This window comes from Bidens hawaiensis, unplaced genomic scaffold, assembly GCF_021521415.1.
Source record: "Bidens hawaiensis isolate Kalapana, Puna unplaced genomic scaffold, B.hawaiensis_p1.1 tig00000369_1, whole genome shotgun sequence".
Lineage (NCBI taxonomy): Eukaryota > Viridiplantae > Streptophyta > Magnoliopsida > Asterales > Asteraceae > Bidens > Bidens hawaiensis.
Genome location: NW_027491028.1, coordinates 2,021,489 through 2,030,553, shown reverse-complemented (window position 1 = coordinate 2,030,553; position 9,065 = coordinate 2,021,489). Strand labels below are relative to the sequence as shown.

At 33.1% G+C, this 9,065-nt stretch overlaps 1 pseudogene across 1 annotated transcript; it reads right to left on the bottom strand.

Annotated features, from left to right (window-relative positions):
- Positions 1-3,956: 3,956 nt before the first annotated feature.
- On the bottom strand, positions 3,957-8,683 carry LOC143623686 (3-oxoacyl-[acyl-carrier-protein] synthase I, chloroplastic-like; annotated as a pseudogene). Its single transcript, XR_013151943.1, has 8 exons — positions 8,307-8,683; positions 7,718-8,075; positions 6,584-7,014; positions 5,542-5,715; positions 5,353-5,466; positions 5,166-5,267; positions 5,010-5,076; positions 3,957-4,179 (listed from the first exon to the last, which is right to left on the bottom strand). The product of XR_013151943.1 is annotated as a 3-oxoacyl-[acyl-carrier-protein] synthase I, chloroplastic-like (transcript).
- Positions 8,684-9,065: the final 382 nt, after the last annotated feature.

Here is a 9,065-nt window from a genome sequence, read left to right as displayed (position 1 = left end):
GTATACTTATCTTTTGATGATGTGTGCTTTAATATGTTAGATAATTGATATCTTTATTACAAACTTTTCAGATTATATTAATCGTCCATGTATCATTTATGTTCTTTTGTAACTAAGTTGGTTGAAAGACAACTTCGATATTCTTTATAAAACACATCTTTTTGTGTGAATTTGGAAAATGCAACACTTGCTACAATTGTTTATTCTCGTTATAATTATCTAAAATATTATTGAAAGTTCAGTCGATTAGGTTATTATGCTAGTTTGAGAAATTGTATGTTAATAGAATGTATACTAATAGCCTACACTAAAATAGCAATTGGCTGATTATATGCGTCATCTTTTCCGGTTGTTGCTAGGCTTGATTTTTAATGTTTTAAAATAGAGTCTAATCCTTTTATACTTCATGAACTTACTCGTTTACATTTAAATGACATTTTGGTGGTTAGTTTGAAGTCATGCATACTAATTTCTAAAATGCCATGATAATAGTTTAACTTAAAGGTAAGGAATTATCAATCTTTTAACAAAGGAGTTTCACCACATATTCATACAAATAGTCGTCAGCAAGTGTTAAGTGAATTCTAAATCAAGGTCATATATTCATATTCTCGTCCAAAGGTCATATCTTTCTTTGTTTTACTTAAAAACAAAATTTAGTTTAAAAACAACATTTAAATGTTTATTACTCTCGGTTAATTTAATTACAAAGATTTAGTAGTGAAAATACACTGTGTCCGTAGATCAATACTTGGTTTTTACTAATACTATTCTACTTATACGATAAGTACAATTGTCTATTTACGTGTGGTTTAGCTTTAATAAAAATCATTTTATTAAATTTGAAACCCGATCTTGTGTGAAAAAATGATCAATATTTTATATATCATCCACACGACATCAACTGACCAAACCTCAAGAACGAAACAATTTTTGCCCCAAAACTAACCAGGTTAGTTTTGGGAGTGGCACGGGTTAACAAGTTTGGCAGTGACTAACATGTAATAGTTGGAATTATTAGAATCCAATAACCCTTAAACAAATAACTAAACCTAAACTGACTCAAAACATCATAAACTTCAAACTTTAGCCTACTTGCACTCTGCACCAACAGCCCGACTTGTTTCACTTTTTACATGTGAGCAATCCCCATTAAGTCCAACAAAAGGGCACCACGATACCAATCCGTTAACAAAAGAATTGATTTCATGAAATTGATATAGAGAGTCCAATATATAGACAATACCCGATTACATTATATTGCGCTACATTTAGTTGTATGTCATCGTTGTTTAGGAAGAGAAACAGTGGCAGTGATGGAGATAAAGTCGGCTTCAGCCTTAGACACAAACAAACTTACATTTCACATAACTTTCATGATACACTTGATAAAATAAAAACTCTAGCCGAAGTTAATATTTTGGTGCCAAGAAAATAAGTCAAGGGTCTAAGATCTTTCAACACAGATATGTTACCTTAAATGAGATACCATTTCACTTATATTTGTTTAAATACTACAAATAATTAATATTATCAACATAGACATAATCTATACTATATAATAAACAAAACTTTCTTATTGCCACATGTTATCATCATATTAATTCTTACAAAATTTTTCCTCCTCTATCTCATATTAAATACATTTATCTTTATTACTAATAATTTTGTATTTTAATTTTTTCTTCCTCTCTCATATTAAACACATTTTTTTCTTTTTAATCAATTAAACTCTTAAAAGACAAACTAACTATTGAAGTATTCTTGGTGTTTATGTTAATTCAAATGACTGGTTTTTTAACCGGTTAAAGTATTAAACATGGTTCAAGTCAAAACAATTTATTATTAGAATGAGTTTCGATCCACGGGTTGGTTTAAAAAAATAGCCATTTACAACATTTTTTTAATTTGCTATTTAATCAACCCATCATTTATGTTAAGTTCATCATCTTAAAAATTCACAAAAATATTAACACTGTATTACATGTTTTGGTTTTTCATGCGGTAAAGACAACTTCTTACCTTTGGAATACAAATGTTAAACGTTAGCACACTGTTAATCAGACCATGAATTGACTTTGTATATCCTTATATTCTTCATATGGTATCTATCAGACATAAAATGATACGTTACAAGAAAGTATTAGTTTCTTGACTTTTAAATGACCTCAAAATATAAGGTTGTTAAGTCATAGGTTAGTTTTAAAAGCTGATGTTGAATTAATGCTGATTAAAATATTAACTAGAAAATTGGTCTATGCAATGAAATTAAGCTACATGTGAAAATACAATATGATAACCGTGCTATAGAAGCCAAAATCATATCCAGAAATAATATTAGAACTGGGTAAAGTTAAAATACAAAGGACAACAAAAATGAGAAGGGTGAGAAGGAATCCAGTCCATTGATTTTAGATTTGAATGGCTGAGATTAATTTAAAAAATAAAAATTGATGAAAAGGGCATTAAGGTAATAACCCATCTTTGTTGACTTTCTCTCTCAACATGCAAGGCACATGTCAATTCCCCCATCAGTTTAAAATGTCCATAACTTTTTCATACGACATTATTTTTTTTTTTAAAATTCACCATAATAATAAGCGTTTTTTTATCTTTAATATGAGTATCATATTGTTATATAAAAATAAAAAAAATTAATGGATTTTTTTAATTGTGTTTTTTTTGTTGTTTATTGTGTCATTGTGTAATATGTTGTTTCCATTGTATTTTACGTTTCAAGTCATTGTGTTATACGTATTCACCATTGTGTCTTACGTTTTAGGTCATTGTGTTATACGTATTCACCATTGTGTCTTACGTTTTAGGTCATTGTGTTATACGTATTCACCATTGTGTTTTACGTTTTAAGTTATTGTATAACATGTATTAAGAATTGTGTTTTATGTATTAGATAAAAAGACACAATGGTGTGCGAAAAGACACAATGACGAAAAAAACACAATGATAAGCGAAAATACACAATGGTGTGCGAAAAGACACAATGATAAGCGAAAATACACAATGGTGTGCGAAAAGACACAATGGTGTGCGAAAAAAGACACAATGACGAAAAAAGACACAATGATAAGCGAAAAGACACAATATATATAGTATAGTATTGAAGATCGTATTTTATCATATAGTATCTAGTGTGACCAAAGTTATGATTGAAACCTTAACCTTAAACTATATACGAAACAAAACAACAAGTTGTATAAGATTAAATTAACAAAAGTGGGAATTTAAGCATGTTACAATAATGATGATAAGTGGAATCCTGTGTTTATAAAATTTGTAAATATGGTAGTAGCATGTGACGATGGATATGACGTTTATGAACCTTAACTCAATGTTTAAGGTTTTAATAGGTGTGTTAATGACTAAAGTTGCTTCACTTTGGAGTTGTAAATTGAGGCCGTACGTTGTTTGTTGTCTAACCATTAAGCACTTAGAGGTTTAGTGACTGGTTCAAGTTTCGTTTTTTAGGATTGTGTCGGTGTGCACTATCTTAACGATTATACAATAATATTAAACAATCAGTACTAATAAGTAAGATCAAATGTTTACACTGTTAAAGAAATAAACAAAATTTTATTAAATCAATAACTATAATACATTTCGTTACCTATATATGTCATCTGTGTATATATATGCAAAAATTATCAAAAAAAAAAAAAAAAAAACTTTGTAAGTGTAAATAGATATTTATAATAATAAAGTTTTAGTTAGTAAAAAATGAATTTGTCTATTGTCTTTACAAATATAGTAGACAGTAATCTTCACATATCTTTTATTATGATGGTGCTATCACCAAATAAAATGGCAGTCTATATCGGTGTCGGATAGGCTAAAACCTGTTTGATTAATAGAACCAAAGAAACACACAAATACGGAAATATAATTATTATCAAACATCATGGATATTTTATTAACTGATTGATCTTTAGCTACATTCAACACATGAATTGGGAAAACAATGTTACACCAAAAACTCGTTTTAGAACGATCATGTTATGCCATATCATATTTGCTCTGATGTCCTCAACTGTTTATCTTATATGAAAAGCTCAAATTTTTATGTGTAGAACAGTCACATGAGGTGAAAACTCGCTCATGGCTTGAAAGGAGCGAATTCAACCACCGAATTATGCCCACCAAACCCGAACGAATTAGAAATAGCTGCAATAAAACATAAAACCTCCTTACATCATATTATAACCAAAATTATATAAAAAACAAACTAAAGTGTTTTAAGTTAACCCAACCTAGAGGTGCATAAATCGGGTTTTTTCTAATACCCGGGTTCGGGTATGGAACCGGTTTCGGGTATGATCGGGTATTGGAAAATTGGGTATTGAGAGAAATCGGGTAGGGTTCGGGTAGGGTATTGAGGATAAAAACTAAACCCTATGTACCCGGGTAGGGTATGATCGGGTTCGGGTATTGGAACCGGGTACGGCCGGGTATTAATACCCGGTTTTGAATTTGTAATTTTATTATACATTTTTTAATTTGTTTAACATTTAAATTTGCTTTGTAATGTATAAAAATAATTAAACGATATTACAAAAACCATAAATCCACCTAATTACAAATTAATTTACTTAGTAATATGCATTTTACAAGAGCTTAAACATAAAAATATACTATAAAAACTCAAGTATTATTTCGGGTATTAGAAAATTGGTATCGGGTATCAAGTATAACCGGCTATCGGGTATAGGGTATGACCGGGTCCGGGTATTTACGGGTATAAATCGGGTACGGTTCCGAGTACGAGTATTGACCTCAAAATGCATAGCCTATCCATACCCTACGGTAGGGTCGGTTCCGGTTTCGGGTATAGAATACCCGGGTATAAAAAAACGGTTCCGGGTATTTTTTCGGGTCCGGTTACGGGTATGGGTTTTTTGTGCACCTCTAGTGCCCCAACCCAAACCAACCAGCGCAAAATTACAGTTTTGCCCCTAAAGTTTTACAAAGCTACTTTCATTGCATTTGACACATACAAACATTGACTTCATGTTGTTTCTTCACATTTGGGACGGTATCGATGTCAACTGAAGGCTCCAAGTTCTACACACAAAAAAAAAATTATCAAAACCCCGTTGCATAGAAAAAAAAATCAATAATATGGCTAAACGGGCTAGGGTCTTAGCGAGTACATCTTGGTTAATCGTGGGGTGCAACCAGCCGGTGGTGATTGCTTTTATGCACGCGATGGCTTCCAATCCACCAGCAGCTCCAAGACCATGACCAATCATCGACTAAAACAAAACAAAACAAAAAATTCATTATTAACGTTAAACTATTCAAATAAACCGATAACTGAAACACGTTTGCTGTTCTTGCCTTGGTTCCATTCATCTTTATCCCAGATGTGTCCTTAAAGACTTTCTTGATGGCATTAACTTCTGCTAGATCCCCGGCTAGGGTTGATGTTGCATGGCAATTCACATAGTTCACCTACAAGTGTGTGTGAGGGTCGATCGGTTTCATGTTATGTGTCACGAGTTGTGGATTAAGGTTTTATTAGTTTACCTCTTCGGGTGAAATACCCGAGTCTTCTAAACAATTGGTTATGCAAGTTGAAACCCCAAGCCCGTCTTTACGAGGATCTGTCATGTGATGTGCATCACAAGTTATGCCACCACCTAAATACTCGGCGATTATGTTAGCCCCGCGTTTCGTTGCGTGCTCCAAGCTTTCCATAATCTAAAAAGGTTTAGTAGATAACCTATAAGGTTTTAAATTTTTGTTTCTAAATGGTTTCCTATCGTAACATGTTGAAGGCCACATATCCAGCATAAGTTGCCTGATCCCGTTGCTTTGAGCATGGGTCGATTTTGGGTTTAAACCCGACAAAATAGAATTCTCATTTTTAGTTGTTGAAAACTATTTGGTTTCGGTTGGGTTTTGGTTTTTAGGTTTTACCATTTGGGCTTGCAATATTTTAGCTGAAGATAATTGACCGAAAATAATGAAGTTGGACCTAAATCTTTTTGTTAAACAAGGATAATTGATTATTATAATAAATTAATTAGTATTTAAAAAATTAAAAACGAAAATCCATACACTCGGTTTGATTTTAATTACTCGACATACCAAACCTAAGCAAATCAGAAATTTGGTTTTTAGGAAAATATAAAACCCAACCGTCGGTTTTTGTTTGGCTTCGATTATTTTAGTTACAGACTGTTTTTTGAGTTTCATACAAACCCTTAGTTAGTAGAGTATTGACAGGTCAGGTGAGTTTCGGTAATGGTTATTATAGTTAAAAAATATATAACCAAACTCTGACCATACGAGATATTGGGCCCAATTTAAGCTCATACTAGGCCCAAGTTAATAAAATTAAGGGATTAAGCCAAGAACTTGGGCTTGGACTTATACAACCACAGGCCTAATTAACGTTTGCAGTTACCCAAGAGGCCTAGAATCCAATATTCCCTTTTGAGTGAAGTAACTTAAAAGAATTTGTAAACATTAATATGATTCGGGCCAGTTCTAAACTTTCTTTTTACCTAATTTCTCTTATATAAGTTGTTTTGAATTATGATGATAAACAAAAATGTAATCTTACCAAAACACCCGAGCCTTCACCGATAACAAACCCATCACGGTCTTGGTCCCAAGGCCGTGAAGCCCGATGTGGCTCATCATTTCTTTGTGAGAGAGCTCTACACACAATGAACCCACCAACCCCGGTTGCATTAACCGCAGCTTCGGTCCCACCAGCTACCATAATATCAGCATCTCCTCTTCTAATGTGATTTGCAGCTTGAAAAAAGCAATAGTTTGCGGTTGCACACGCGGTAGATATCGAGTAATTCGGGCCCATTAGGCCCGTATCTATAGCCAACAATGCGGACCCCATGTTTGTGATAGAGTAGGGAATGAAAAATGGTGTGATTTTTTGTATCCCTTTTGAATAAGTGCTTCCACTCCGGCGCTAAAAGCCGTTAAGCCTCCCATACCGGACCCCACTAAAACTCCGATTCGGGTTCTATCCATCTATTGATATATGTAGTTAACATTTAACAAGTCAAACGGGTTAAAAGTTAACCAGAGTGTATATTTAGTACATAGAAGTTTATCCATTTTATTCAAGAGCTTATATTATTATTGAACTATGTAAATTATGTTATTGGACTATATACATGTTTGGGCCAAGCGGACCCGGCCCGTTTCAGCTGGGACTAAAAAATAAAGATCACTTGTTTTTACCCAATTCTCATTATGATCCATTATCCAAACCTGCGAGTTTCTTACACGAAATTCACGAGTTTGGGTTTAGTCTAAACGGGTTCAGCTCAAACTGCGAACACGTTTAGTTAAACAGGTCTTGTTCTGCTTAACCTTATGAGTTTACGGGGTGACCTGTTCAACTTTATACTCCGTTCTTTTTAAATGTATTTTATGTAATAAATTAAACTCATTCATATGCCAAATTTTAGAAGAAAAAAAAACTAAAAAAACTAACACCAAGTTATATAGGTTAAAATAAATTTCTTTCTATACATTGTATCTTTTGCTATAAATTTGTAAATTGATACGAAAATGAATCTAGTTAAATGGGTCGTGTTCGTATCAACCCATGTGACCCAATGCTGTGTCCCCGTGGTATTGTTTGCACGGTTTTGGGTCAGTGTCAAACTTTCATGTTCGGCCCGTTAGCAAAGTTGTTTTTTTTAACAATGTGGTTATAAAGACTCACGGTTTCAAGAACATTTGGGCCAAGATGGGCATCCTCGAGGGCTTTTTTACCGGCAACCAAACAATACCGCCAACAGTCATCAAGACGACGATCGTTTTACCATCAATGTATCCAACCGACGAAAAATCATGAATCTGACCCGCAAACCGAACTGAAAAGGTAGAAGCATCAAACCTGTCTATCAGAGTGATCCCACTCTGACCTTCAAGAAGTTTATCATAGAACGTGTCCACATCATTGCCAAATACAGAAACAAGACCCATTCCTGTAATCACAACCCGTTTCTTCGGGCCGGTTTCTCGTTTAGGGGCCGAACCAGTTGCTGCAGCCATGGCCTTGATTGTTCTACTTTTCGAGCCTGCAAATACTCAATATTTATAAAAACTAGTTGATAATTCTGTAAGTTCGGTTCGGTTCGGTTTGTTAAGGTACCGGCACTCGCTATAGCAAATGAAAAACGCGATATGCCTAATAGAATATCAACTGATCAACATGTGTTTAACATTGATCGAAAACCATAAAAACAAATACAGATACCGGTTTCGATAATATTGATACCTAATGTATATTATTTAAAGTATGATCGTACCTAATGTAGGAGCAGACCAATTTAGCCTATTGAATTGTAGCATGGAACCTGCATTGTTGGTAGATAACAAATTTTCTTTTTTCTTTAAAATCAAACCAGAAGAACAAGTTGTAGTAATGCTTGTCATGATTCCTGCCAAATCTTCTTCTTTCTAGCACTTTTTGACGTTAAAATTTTGTAACTTATTAGTGATTATGGTGGATGGATATAGGGAGAGATGGGAGTTGACAGGTGATGAAAACATTGAGAGAAAAACTAAGTTGGCAAGTGTTGTGAAACTCGCCCACCAAGTGACAACAAAGGACGATGATATTGAAAGAATGTGGCTTGGTTTTCATGGTATTTGGTCTTGGTATTCACATTTTAGTAAAGATTAATAATAGGATAAAAAGGTTCTTGCTTTGGTTTTCTTGTTTAAAAGTTGACACTTACCAATTTTGGTTTTTGTCTATTTCAATACTAACTTAAAATGTTTTGTTTTTTTTTAATAGCCTTTCAATAAAAAGATAAAAGACAAGAAAAAAGAAATATAAATATAGATGAATGAACTTACAATACAATTACAATTTTGAAAGGCATTCAAAATGGAGTCCCCATCCTCTACTATATTATTTGTTCATTTTTAAACATGGTTGTGAGTGAAAATATGTATTATTTAAATTTTTATTTTCTTATAAATTAATTAAAATTTATTTTATTATATAGAAACATAGATATTACATCAACATAGCAGGTAGGCGGGCAACAAGATATTACATC